This window comes from Myodes glareolus, chromosome 3 (genome assembly GCF_982192425.1).
Source record: "Myodes glareolus chromosome 3, mMyoGla1.1, whole genome shotgun sequence".
In the NCBI taxonomy this organism is placed as follows: domain Eukaryota; kingdom Metazoa; phylum Chordata; class Mammalia; order Rodentia; family Cricetidae; genus Myodes; species Myodes glareolus.
In genome coordinates, this window is record NC_142028.1 from 3752960 (window position 1) to 3767274 (window position 14315).

Genomic DNA, 14315 nt, shown 5'->3' on the forward strand with positions numbered 1-14315 from the left:
TTGTTTTTAGAGACAGGTTTCTCTACAGCTTTGGAGCCTGTCCTGGAACTCACTCTGTAGACCAGGCTGACCTTGAACTCACCGAGATCCACCTGTCTCTGCCTCCTGAGTGCTGGGATTAGAGGTATGTACCACTACCACCCAGCTCACTTAGGCTTGTTTTTAACTAGCTCTTATAACTTAAATTAACCCATTTGTATTAATCTACTTTCTATCGTGTGATATTACCTCTCTTTCATCTTTCACCTCCTGTTTCCTCCCTGTGTCTGACTGGTGACTCTGCCCTTATTTTTCCCAGAGTCCTCTCTGTTCCTAGAAGTCCTGCCTAGCCGCTTCCTGCCTATCTATTAGCCATTCAGCTCTTTATTAAGCCAATTAGAAGGAGCCTTGGCAAAGACGCACATTCCATGTGCAGTGTTCCTCAGGGAAGTCTCCAAGCAGTACAAGAGGTGGTGATTTGGCTGTGGGATGGCATATCACATTTAGTGTGGAATAAGACATTGTACTATAGCGTGCCCTTGTGTAGCGTGGGATGGTACTGCCCACAGCCATACAGTCCGGAGTAGCATGAGGGAGTTTTATATCCAGTACAGAATGGTGAGAGATGCATAGTGGAGTGGGACAGTTAGGATGTGGAATCACAGAGTGTTGTTTCAGATCCTCGTCCTGCCCATTCTGTGTGTATGACTTTGAGAGTCAGTTTCTTGTGGGAAACGTGGGCACTCAAAGTCTGTAGCATGAGTTGATGGTTCAGCAGCGAGGATCACGCCTGCATGAGAACTAGGGGTAAGATACAACCGTCACACCACTCCCCACGCCACTCTCTTCATGTATGTCACTGATAGCAGGTGAGCCTGAAAGTTCTAGCTTTAATCAAGGTGCGTTTTCATCACGGAAAGCATCCAGTGAGCATTGCTGGCTGTGATTCAGGAGCAATTGATTTCTGCCTCTTATAATAGTTAATCATCACTGTCAGCTTGGTTAAATCTAAAATCACTAGGGAAGGTCATCTCTGGATGTTCCTGTGAGGGTGTTTTCAGAAATATTACTTGAAGTGGGATCCCATCCCTGATATGGACCACATCAAGCCCTGGCCTGGAGTCCTGGACTGAAAAATAAAAAGGAGAAAGTGAGTTAAGCACTAGCGTTCTTCTCTCAGCTTCTTTACAGCCAACGCAGCAAGGCCAGCTACCTCATGCTTCTACTGCCAAGCCTTCTCCACCACGATGGGCTGTGTCCCCTAAAACAGTAAGCCAACTTTCCTTAAATTTCTTCTTGTCAGATATTCTGTCACAGCAATAAAGTAAGAGAACAATAGATCTTTTAAGGCTAGAATTTAAGTGAAGTTCTAATCAGGTGCTTAGTCAATGAGGCTGGATACCCTAGTCTGGGACTAAATAGGATCTACCAGGATATTCCTAGTCCTGGTCTGGTGCTAAGGACCTAGAAGATTCACAGTCTTGAAAAAAAAATGCAAGTTTTTACTCAAGATAAGCATAGCTCCCATGAAAACTAGACCCACGTCTACCGTCTCAACACTAGAAGCATTGGTAGCTCTAGGCATCTCAGAGGCTTCTCCCTCTTAGCCAGAGCAAGCTTGAGGTGTACTGTTAACCACTGGTCAGCTTTCTTGAGTTAAAAAGTTAAATGAAAATGGAAAAAAAGAACAGGTAAGTGAATTTCAAACAGCATTAGCGTCTACAAGCTATCAGACATTTGTACTACCACACTGGGGAAGTTTGTATCTCTTTGGTTTGAGGACTGAGACTTCTCTAATGTCTGACTAGAGTGCTGTGTTCTATGCCTCACTGCCAATCCCACTGTGGGGAAGAAAAGGAGTGACAGACAGTGTACTGATATAGGAGGGTAATCTGTCTATGTGTTACTTTCATTGGTTAATAAAAAGACTGCCTTGCCTTTGATAGGACAGCAGCTTAGATAGGCAGAGGAGACAGAACAGAATGCTGGGAGAAAAAAGCAGAGTCAGAGAGCTGCCTGCCATGAAGCTACCAGGTCAGATATGCTGAATCTTTCCTGGTAAGCCATGACCTTGTGGTGAGATACAGATTATTAGAAAAAGGTTGAATCAATATGTGAGAGTTAGCCAATAAGAGGCTAGCACTAATGGGCCAGGCAGTGTTTAAATGAATACAGTTTCCTTGTAATTATTTCGGGTAAAGCTAGCCAGGCAGCCAGGAGCCGGGCAGGACGAAAAGCAGCCTGCTGCTCCTTCTACAATTAGCGCTCCAACATGGTAACTAAATCCACTTAAAAATCTGAGAGGGCTTTAAAAAAACAAGAGTGTCCCACATCCAAGTGTCATGGTTTTGATTTGAAATGTCCCAGAGGGGCACATGTCAAGGACGTGGCTCAGTTGTGAGCCCATGGGCTTTAGGGAAATGACTGGATCATGAGGGTTTTGACTTATCAACCCATGAATTTGCTGAGGGATTTGTAATCTGATGGCGCTTTTTGTAGAGGGCAAAAAAAGTGTATCTTTTCTTTGTTTCCTCCTCTCTGTCTCTGTTTCCTGGTTGCCAGGAGTGGAATAACTCCTCTTTATGATGTATTCTCTCCCATGTTCTGCCTGCCTCACATCCAAAGCAATGGAAACAGCTGACTGTGGACTGAAACCCCAGAGCCAAAGCAAACCTTTGTTGTGAGGAGAGACTGCTTGTTCGTCCTGACTGACCAGAACTGAAATAATCACCCAGAAACTATATTATTTAAATCACTGCTTGGTCCATTAGCTCTAGCTTCTTATTGGCTAACTCTTAAATATTAATTTAACCCATTTCTATTAATCTGTGTATTGTCACGTGGCTGTGACTTACTGGCTAAAGATTCTGGCGTCTGTCTCCAGTGGGGCTACATGGCTTCTCTCTGACTCTTCCTCCTTTCTCCCAGCATTCAGTTTAGTTTCCCCACCTACCTAAATTCTGCCCTATCAACAGGCCTAGGCAGTTTTCTTTATTAATTAACCAATCATATTCACAACATACAGAGGGGAATCCCACATCAAACCTCTGTTTTAAGATGCTTTACTCTGGCATTTTGTCACAGTGATGAAAACTAGTTAACAGATAAAGTGATAAATGTCTCTGTGTGTTTGGAATTCAGAGTAGGAGTCAGAGAGGGGCTCCTCAGCCAATTTAAGTCTGAGTCAGGCTCAGAACCACTGTGGAGGACTGTGGTTTTTGAACAGTAAGGTGGGTTTTTAATACTGCTCACTCAGGAAAGTCAGTTATCTTTGTTGACTCAGAGAATAATGTTCCAATGGCTTACCAGGAGAGTTCTGAGGGAAGAAGTCTGGTGTTTTATTAGGTCTGTCAACTGCATGAGCAACTCAGGTCAAACATGAGGTCAATTTATTTGTGACAGTCGTTTTATAAATCCATTTATTATTGCAATTCTAGTTAACATTATCCCCTAGGGGAAACTAGTTGTCAGTCAAGCACATGGCCCTTATTAGGCATAATTCCAAGGTGTACACAGTGAGAGGATTGCTCTGCTGTGATGCTGTCTTTAGCTAGAAGGAGTCCAATTTGCAATGTTATGAGTTGGGTAATTATCAGAGACAATATTTTATTTTTAAAAGTTAATAGTTACCATACTGTGTGCAAAATCCAAGAAGTTGATTACAAAAGCAGTTGGTAATAAATATCTGTGTGCTTTAAGGGCAACATTTGCATTGAGAATCACATCTCTGTTTTGCATTTATAGTAAGTGAATAAATCTGCTATTGCAAATTTCCAAGACAATCGCAGGGAGACCAAGACGAGTTCAGTCATTAATCACATCGTGAAACTAGACACAGCCAAAACAGGATAAAAATGAAACTCAGCAAACCAAAATATCACATACTGGAAAACATGAAACCTGCCAGTCAATTATTAGATCCTAGTAGTGTTTGTCTTCCAGGTCAGAAGGACAGACGGGAAACAACAACAAAGGAAACAACTCTATTAGAATTAGTGGATTAAGAATGTAGAAAATAGATTTTATGTGTTGAAACTGTTTTGAAAATTAAGACAAAATTATAATTTTTCACTTGGTGTAGGCATAGTATTCTGTTATTTTTTTTAAGACTAAGAGTTGGGTCTTTGAGTTAATGAAAGCAAAATTTTTACCCCTAAGAATATGTGAAATATAACAATAAAATGCTAGGGGTGGCATGATTTATCAGAGTAACAATAGGCTTGTTTTTTTTCTTAAATATTTATTTATTTATCATGTATACAATATTCTGTCTGTGTGTATGCATGTAGGCCAGAAGAGGGCACCAGACCCCATTCCAGATGGTTGTGAGCCACCATGTGGTTGCTGGGAATTGAACTCAGGACCTTTGGAAGAGGAGGCAGTGCTCTTAACCTCTGAGCCATCTCTCCAGCCCCAATTGGCTTGCTTTCAAACAATGCCTCTCACCAGAGAGCTCCAGCTTGATAGAAACAAATTCTTTCTGTTGCTGGGAAGAATCTGCTGTGTCACATTTGGGACTTAGAAACACACAGATGCAGAGGAGATCAGTGACATCAGAGTTGGGTTGCTGCATCTCTAATGCCTTTGAAATCCCAGACATTTGGGACTCTAGAGGAGTGATCCCAGAAGACCTTTCTGCTTTCATTCTCGATTTCACGTTTTGCTTTCATTCCTGCTCTTCCTTATAGGAGCCTGAGACTCCCACTCCTGTTTACAGCCTTCCGTGCTGGTAAATATTTTGGCTCACTGACTGGTACCTGGTAAGGACGCAGCACAAGCTGTGTGCTGCTATTGCATTTTTCTTGGTCACCCTTGGAACCACCCATCTAGGTGTGGTGTTGCAGTCCTACAATCCCCGCACTAGTGAGATTGGGCTGAAAGCATCATCACAAATTGGAGTCCAGTTTGGGTTGCATACCAAGACCTTGTTTAATAAGAAGAGAACAGAGTAATTTCAAGTCTCAGAGGAGGTAGAGTTTTGCACACCTCTCCTACCATCCTATCTTTCACAGATAAAGAAATGTTGGTGTACCTGTGGGACAGGTAGGTCCAGAACCAGAGCCCAGATTCCCCAGCTCCGAGGTCTGCAGTGTCTCTTTGCTCTAGACCACAGACCTTTCCCCACTATGTTTCAACTTGAGGATATGGGAGTCCTCTGTGGAGAGTTTCAGTGTTCAGCAGCAAGCCTCACTCCCAAGTACCTGCCACCAGTGAGGTCACATGCATGCCTCACGTTACAGATCAGAGAATTTATGTGCTAAAGTCTCCTCAGTTATTACCCACTATCTAATGGGAGAGATTAAAGCAACCTAAATGAGCTGTATTCTATTTAATATCCATCGTACCAGGCACATTTTCTAACCATGATTTATTAGCTCTCAGGCCTGACCTACTCTGTGGAGGCAGTGAGATCTCTGGAGCAGCAGTAAGATGGATGGCATGCTTATGAGCGGACTCGGGGGTATATCGGATGCTTCCTGTTCCCATTTACTGAGCCCCGAAAGAGAATCCATAAATTGTCTACTAAATAATCACAGTCCTCATTAGAAACACCTTCCCATTTACAGGGAGACACCCATCTCTTTCCTTTTTCTTTCTTTCTTTTCTTTTTTCTTTTTTTTTTTTTTTTGAGGCAGTGCCTCACGCTGTAGAACTCACGATGTAACCTAAGATAGTCTTGATCTTGTGGGCAGTCTTCCAACTTCAACTTCCAGAGTGCTGAGATTGTAAGTGTGAGGGTTTGTGGCAGGGGAGGAACCTGTCTTAAGCATTAGATTCTTTCAGTGATGTGAGATCTTGATGAGAAGATGAGGAAGAGAGAGGAGGAAGGGCAGGGGAAGAGGAAGAGAGAGGAGAGGAAGCTGGAAGGAGCGAAGAAAGGTATGGGAAATCTGGGAAAAGAAAATAAAGAGGGAGAGAGAGAAAGGGATTCAGAGAAAGAGGGAGAGGAATGGAGAGAGGTGGGGCGGGGAAAGAAAGGAAGATATTTTTGGGGGCCCTGTATTGTGTTAAACTAATCTGACATAATACATGTTTTGCTTCATATAAACTAAGGATTCCTCCCAAGAGGCATACTTGGGACCAAGGAGATGTTCACGGTTTTGCCACTTGGTGGTGGTAGGTAAGTTTTGGTCTTATTCAGGATTCTATCCCATTAAGCAATTGATCAGACCTCTAATAGGGAAATGAACTCATTCACAGTAGCATCTTGGAAAGTTTGTAGAGCTTGGCTTGTCATAAAACCTTGAAGGTATGTCCTGTGTTTGCGTTTCTTATTCTCCTGACTCCATTTCTCATTCAGCGTCTGCTTTTAGTTCATTCTTTTTTTTTTTTTTTTTTTTTTTTTTTTTGCTTTTCCTCACCTCACTTTTAACAGTAAGCTTCACTGCTAAAACTTTCTGAATTGTCCCCAAAGAACACAGCAATCAAGACTGTCTTGTGGTGGTTACCATGTGTGACGCCACCAACACTTGTTTTTATAGTATGACAAAGTTTAGAACTAGAGCGGGTTTAAGAGCGTAACAGACAGGCTGCCATCTGAACACCCTCCGCGTGAAGTGGAACTCAAATCCTTTCCTCTCACGTGGGCCGAATCACAGCCCCGAAGACACCTGGGAGCCTTGAAAAAGGAGTGATAAGGTTGATAAGTGATGAGTTGAAGAATTAATATTAGGATTATCTGGTTCTGGGTTATCCTGTTGAGCTCTAAATGCAGTCAACTGTTGTTTGTATGTGTGTGCATATTTGTGTGTATACAGGCACACATATGTGTGGGGTGCATGTGCACACTTGTTTACCAGATTTTAGAGGTCAGGGGATAACTTAGGATGTCATTCCTCAGGCTCTGCTCACCTTTAATATTTTTTACATTCATTTATTTATCTATTTATTTATTCATCTATTTACTCTCTCTCTCTCTCTCTCTCTCTGTGTGTGTGTGTGTGCATGTGTATGCATGTCTGCAAGTGTGTATGTGTGTACATACACCACGATAGTCACATGGAAGTCAGAAAAAACATTTGGAAAGTTGGTTCTTTCTCTCCTAGATAGATGCTGTGTTGCATGGGACTTAGGTTATCAGATTTAGTGGCAAGTACCTTAACCTGTTGAGCCAGCTTGCTATTCCCCATCTCCCTTTAAGAGACTCTATCTCTTACCAGCCTGGAGCTCACAAAGTAAGCTACGCTGTCTGGCCAGCAAGTCCCAGGCATCAGCTGTCTCTCCTCCTTAGCACTGGACCATATCAGAAAAATTTCTTTTTCTTTCCCTTTTTGGTTTGTATTAATATCTTTTAAAATTATTTTATTTTTAATAGCATAACAACATCATCTCCCCTTTCCTTTCCAAACCCTCCCACAGACCCCTCCTTGCTCTCTTTAAAACTCATGGCCTCTTTTTTCATTAATTGGTGTTATATGCATCTATGTATGCACATACCTTCCTAAATATAATGTGAATATATATTGACAGGCAATTTTTATGTAGGGGTTAAACTCAGGTCCTCATGTTTACAAGACAAGTACTTTACTAACTAAGCCACCTCAGCATCCTCACGTGTGTTTGTTTAAGAGAGGGGAAGGTGAGGGAACCCACACAGAGACAAGAGAAGGTGCTATGGCCAGAAATGGAGGCTGAGTGATATCAAGAGATCCCATCAGGGCTGGAGAGATGGGTCAGTATTTAAGAGCATTGTCTGCTCTTCGAGAGGTCCTGAGTTCAATTCCCAGCAACCACATATTGACTCAACCGTCTGTAATGAGATATGATGTCCACTTCTGGCTTGCAGGCATACACGCAGGCAGAATACTTTATATATAATAAACAAATCTTAAAAAAGGGATTCTATCACTCTCCCAAAGTGGGAGATACCAGGACTGGCTCTATGCAGTCCCCGGAAGGATTAATGCTGTGTCAATGCATAACTCTAGTTTTTGGCATGTTTTCAGACTTGTTTCCAGCCATGTGAGAGAAGAGGGAAGTCTGATACAGAACTCCAGGTGTGTGGGACTTCGTCCTAGTAGCTCTGGGAACTGAATTCTCTCTGAAGCAGAGTTGCCTTCCTCCAGCTTAGTTCAAAGCAGTTTTATATTTGCTGGACATAGGATCTCCATAGAAGACATAAATTTTATATATCTTGCTTCATTTAGGATCTGTGATGGTTAGCTTTATTTGTCAACTCGACACAACCTGGACTCTCTTGGGAAGAGTGTCTCAGTGAGGGATTGTCTCCACTGGGCTGGTCTGTGGACATATCTGTGGGGGATTTTCTTAATAAGTTAACTAATGTGAGAAGACCTTGCCCACTGTGGGCGGCAGTATTCCCTAGGCAGATTCTAGTGGTTCCTGTACTGTATAAGAGTGGAGACCCCATGCATCCACGCTCTCTCGGCTCTTGGCTGTGGATATATGACTAGTTGTATCAAGTCCCTGACATGGTGACTTTTCCCACAGTGATGGGCTGTCACCTGGAACTGTGAGATGAAGTAAGTCCTTTCTCCCTGAAGTCACCTTTGTCATGGCGTTTTACCACAGCAGCGGAAAAGGAAGCTGGACATTGTTTTCCTTTTCCCCAGTGGTATCTTTCGACGAGCAGCTACTTTTGAGAATGTGAAATCCATGTGGTATACTTTTCATTTCTTCTTGTTCCTATTTAAAATAACTTCTAAAAAACCCCCTATTCTTAGATCTAAAATCCACGCAGAGCTGATTTCTATGTGTAGAGTGGAACTTGGGTCCGTGATTCACTGATCATCTACTTAAAATATGGTCTTTCCCCTCCTATGCTGTAGTTATGTCTTTGTTATGAGCCAATTGATTCTAAGAGTCATGTTTGGATTTCTAGGAAGTAGATGCAAAGATGGAATTTGGAGCAGAAGATTCACTGTGGGAAGAAAAGTTATATGAAAGAAACTACAGAAAAAGCAGGAACCACCACACCTGTTACCCGTGAACGGAGAAGGGGGTGTGGCTACAGAAGAGGCTCAGACACACTAGAGCTGAGAAGATCGTGGCCAGTTCAGCGAAGAACTCCAGGACAAAGAATATCAGTGGGAATAGGGAATAGTCCTGAGCTAGAGGATCAGCCAGACCCCAGATTCCCATTATGGGGTCACTGGCTGGCACGTTCAGGAAGAAGGTAACCTGGGCGATGCTGTAGAGACCCTGAAGGTGCCTCTGCTCAGATTCCCCGTGGTAGCCTAGGGAGACCTGAGTGAGAAAGGTGGCAAAGGTGACAGTATGGCTTCCCTAGCCCAGCCTTGCATTACTTTATGTAGAGCCAAATCCACAATCCCCACAGGTTCCTGAGGGGAAACTCAGAGTGGATGCTGGGAGGATGGACAAGGATCCTCATACTGTGGCTCTTTGCTTTGACCTAGCCCAAGGTCATTAGCTTTCTGATATTCCTTCTTAACTGTCACCTCTGTATTCTTGGGTGGCTTGCTTGGCAGTACGATTCAAAACCTCACTGAGTCTTAGTAGCCTCCTCGTCCCTCCAGCAGGGAATGCCTCAATTAGGAGAAAGCAGACACACAACAGCAATGTAGATGGTATATAGGACACAAAACCCTTTAACTTTTCCTTACCATATTCTTCTCGGGCCAGGGCTTTTGTGCATGTCCACTCGTGGTTACATTGGACAAAGATAAGCATGTGGAAATCCAGCGAGTCAGTGGGTTCACATGGGTTCCACTTGCCTCATTGCATAGGAGAAACTGTCTTCATCCTGTTGATCTTGCCCAGTGGACCTGGCTAGGAGGCTGGCTCCATTTCTCACTGATAGTTCCTAAACTATGGCAGTGTTTATTGGCCAGTGAATCCTCTGCTTTATCCCTTGTCTGTAGATGGAGACCTTTAAGTATATAGGGCTCATGGCTTGGGGGACAGGAGTTAGCAAATTCTCCACGGGGTGTGAAGGATCACTGAACTGGGACGATTCAAGCTTCCACTCTTTGTCTTCCTGAGTGGTTGTACTCCTCCCGTTGGGAATTACTGTAGTATTATATTGAGGTCTCTAAAGGAGAGCTTTTCAAACCTCTGAGGCCATTGGGTGCACACAATGTTTATTGAACACATGTTTCTGCATGGTGTGCCATGATACCAGCATGCCCCATGGCCACAGTCTATCCCACACCTACCTGGCTTTGTAGAGGGCCACGGATGCATTCTGTGTTGCGTGGAATCAGGCACGCTGTAAACCTCTGCATGGCGATGTTGTTGAGGTTCTGCCTTTGTCAAAAGCAGACAGAGCTGGGATAGCTGTCAACTCCTTCCTGATAAAGCACTACCTTCCTAAGGCAGACTGGGCCTGTGAACTTGGCATTGAACAGCCTGTGTTCCCAGAGCACAACTTCTTGAGTTATGTAGTCTTAGAATAGTGTGCAGGGGTTCGCAGAAATTCTGCAGTGGTGGAAGGTTTTGGAAATGCTTCCTTTTGTCACCTAGACATGAAAGAATGTACAGGCAGCAGTGAAACGTTCAAACGAACTATGGCATAAAATTTAAGGTTTTCTTACCTTTGTTTTTAATGCATGTGCTTAACTGTAAGTTGATATAATTTAATTTTTGATATTAGTTGTGTTTAACCACTGGATTTCAAAATTCCTGATTATTTAACATTCAGCTCTGTAAACCAGCACAAAGCATGCCTGCTGCCTCTGCTGATGTGAGCAGGATCCTGGGCCCGTTTTGATCCTCCCAAACTCACGTCTGGGTGGACTTGACAGATTCTGGATGACAATGGACCATTCTGGCACTTGAATTCTCTGAGTCCCATGAGCCTAGGCCACCACCTCTACCATTTGATTACTACCAAAGGTGAAGACTTCTCCCCAAGCCCTTTGGGTCGGCACTGAGGTCTCGGTCAGAGCTTGGCTAACACAATGTACTTTATTTTCCCACCTTTCACACAGGGGAACATGAACCACAGTCCCACCCAAAGTCTATTGGCGAATCAATCCCACACTAGTTATGTTTTAAGGGGTTATTTATTTTGGGGAGTAAAACTTACATACATCATAAACCGTCAAGAAGGGAGCCTAGTCGCTGGAGCAGGAGCCGGGAACAGGAGCCGGGACCAAGCGCTGGAACCAAGAGGGCCTGATCCGGGATCTGTGTCTCTTTTTAAAAGAGAAATGTACCATGCCCCAGTGGGCTGGTATTTCAGCGGCTATTGGCTGAAGGAGCGGAAGGCGCTCCCCGTTGCACTGTGGGCTCGTGCTTCAGCGACTATTGGCTGAGGCAGCGGAAGATACTCCCACAACACCTCCCCCTTTTGTTTAAGTAAAAGAGTTCTAAGCCTACTACGAAATTATATACAGTAAGTACAAACCTACACAATTATATACAATAAGTACAAATATCCTATTCTAACTAGCTAAAGTCTTGTATAATAAATAACTTGGCCAAGTCATGAAAGGAAAGTAACTACGTTTATATAATCTTCAATCCCATCAAAGATCTGAGAAGGGAAATAATGTTACCTGAGTAATTAGGAAGTGCAATCAAACTTCCAGGACATGTAACAAATCACATAGACAACTGGCTACCTGGGCAAACACCCAAAGTCACGTTTGCAGCGTTGAAGCAACCAACTTTGGCTAAGGCCTAACGTAACTGACATACCATTTTCAAAGGCAAGGAACTTTTCAAAACTATCTTACCCTGTCTTGGCAGGATATGACAGTCCTGTTTTATCCATTTACGGATATTCTGTAACTCTGTCAGTAGTTGAGGTATGGGCATTTCTTTACCCAAAGGCAAGTTCTGCCAAGAAGAAAGGCTCCAGGTGGAGTGTCTTTGGTGCTCAACATTCTCTCGGGAATAGATCGGTATTGCCAGGAGCGATTGTGTCTCCCTACCACAGAACTCTGAATTAGATTATAGGCCATTTTTTACAGCTCTTTGAAGAGGTTGAAGATTATCTATCTATACTGAATATAATCTCTATGTATCTAAAGAACCTGATTAGTCTAATTATAAATGACAAACTTAGATGACTATTGATCTATATAATTCTCAATATCTATCTAACTTAAAGACTGAGATAGTAAACAACTGTGCAATAAATGGGGACAATATGACCTCCAAATATAAACAATGTCCAAGTATACATTGCAATAGGGTAAATATATATATATATCAATACATAAACAATATATAAGTATCTTAATCAGAGGTAGAAGTGTACAATGCAATATGGTAAAATATACATATATCAACACAATATATATATATGTCAATACATAAAAATGTTTTAAACAGAGGTAGAAGCATGCATGCATAAAATAGTCAACATAATTTAACTTTGTATCAATATATAAGAATCAATACCAATATATTTGTCTAAAAACAGTAACTCACAAGTACAAAGCTATTATCCCATAATCCAATTATCCCTCTTTTTTTTTTAAGATTCCTGCGCTTATAAAATTCCTCCCCCAACCCTCAACCCTATACTAATTATAACCAACCCCTAAATGATGTCCCTAAACCCAAGGACAAACTTTACTGGGAGAGGGGACGTCATTTTCTAGAATTACTTCCAGCTGTCATGGGGGCGACGTTCTTTCTGGGGGATCCTGTGAAAGCAAAATGATGGTTAAATTTCAAGATCAATGTCTTTTAAAATTGCAAATAGTCTCTGAGTATTTTGTTGAGGACTGGCCAGAATGTTGTACAAGATGTGCATCATTTCAGCTAACCACGTTGGAATCGTCTTGTGCAGCTGGTACCCAAAACAGGTTTTGTAGTAGCGCTATCAGTATCATGATGTCATATCAACCAGGTGGAGTTATTGTTATGGGGCCCCATCTTTTCCTGGAAACTTCAAATGTCACTGCAGGAAAAACTTATTGTTCGTTGTGGAAAAGTTAAACATTAATCATATAGACATATACAGACATACATATATTCAATGAAAGACATGATAGATATACTTAATGAAAGGTATGATAGATATGAAGAAAAGTAAAAATGTTTTCTAAACTCATATTTATTTCTGTCCCATATCATGGCTCTTGACATGAGACAGAAACTCCAGAAACTCTGGGTTTTTCTTTTAACAACAGGCTTGGAATTAGAGAGGGACTGAGCCAGAGTCCAACTCTAAAACCAGCTAGCTCAGTCCAGCTCTAAAACCAGCTAGCCCGGCTAGCTCAGTCGGTAGAGCATGAGACTCTTAATCTCAGGGTCGTGGGTTCGAGCCCCACGTTGGGCACCAAGTATTGGCGAATCAATCCCACACCAGTTATGTTTTAAGGGGTTATTTATTTTGGGGGGTAAAACTTACATACACCATAAACCGTCAAGAAGGGAGCCTAGTCGCTGGAGCAGGAGCTGGGATCAAGTGCTGAAACCAAGAGGGCCTGATCCGGGATCTGTGTCTCTTTTTAAAAGAGAAATGTATTACGCCCCAGTGGGCTGGTATTTCAGCAGCTATTGGCTGAAGGAGCAGAAGGCGCTCCCCGTCGCACTGTGGGCTCGTGCTCCAGCGACTATTGGTTGAGGTAGCGGAAGATACTCTCACAACACCAGTCCATGTACCTGGTCCCACCCAAAGTCCATTTCCGCCATAGACCTTTCTAAACTGTTACCCTGATATGGGGCTGGAACAGTGTCCCCACAACAACCAGGAGAGCTCTGCCAGGCCCCAGCCTCTTCTTTATATGGAAGATGGCGGATGGAGCCATTTTCTCAATCTTACTTTCTTGATGTATGTTTATAAAGGCCTGCAGACTAACTGATCAGAGGGGAAGGGAAAACAAATTCTAAGAGGTGCGTAAGTTGCCTTTCAGAAGACAGCTGCTCTCTTGGTGCCTGTTGCTTTGGTGCAGGTTCAGGCTGTACCCCAAAGGTACCCAAGATCTTCCAAACTGCTGCACAAGAGGACCGTGTAGTCTCTGATCTTAGATGGGGGTGGGGTGACCTCTAGGTTTGGCAGAGCAGCTTCAAGGATGGGAAGAACAAGGTCCTTCAAGAGACCAGCAGGTTTCTTCTCATCAAGACAGACAGTTTGACCATTTGTGATGATGTTCATCAAGGCTTAGCAATCACCTTGGTGACACATGCCTGCCATTGCACCACTTGGGTGGCTAAGGCAGGAGGCCCATCCTTGGCTACATAGTGAGTTCTAGGTGACCCTGTCTACAAGCAAACAAATAATCCTTAGTTTATGCAAAATGTCAGAGGGCAGAAATGAGGAACCTTCATGGCTTCCCAGCCCAAATGAGCTGAATCACACTTGCTGAAGGGACACCAGTGTACCAGAGGGTATGGCTCTGGCTGGCCTTGCTCTTCTCCTGCATCCCCCTCTGTTTTGCTAAAAGCCCATAAAATGA

The 14315-nt window shown here is 43.0% G+C and overlaps 1 non-coding gene across 1 annotated transcript; it reads left to right on the plus strand.

Moving 5' to 3' along the window:
- Nucleotides 1-13122: 13122 nt before the first annotated feature.
- On the plus strand, nucleotides 13123-13195 carry Trnak-cuu (transfer RNA lysine (anticodon CUU)). Its single transcript has one exon. It is a non-coding gene; the product is annotated as a tRNA-Lys (tRNA).
- The last annotated feature ends 1120 nt before the right edge of the window (nucleotides 13196-14315 follow it).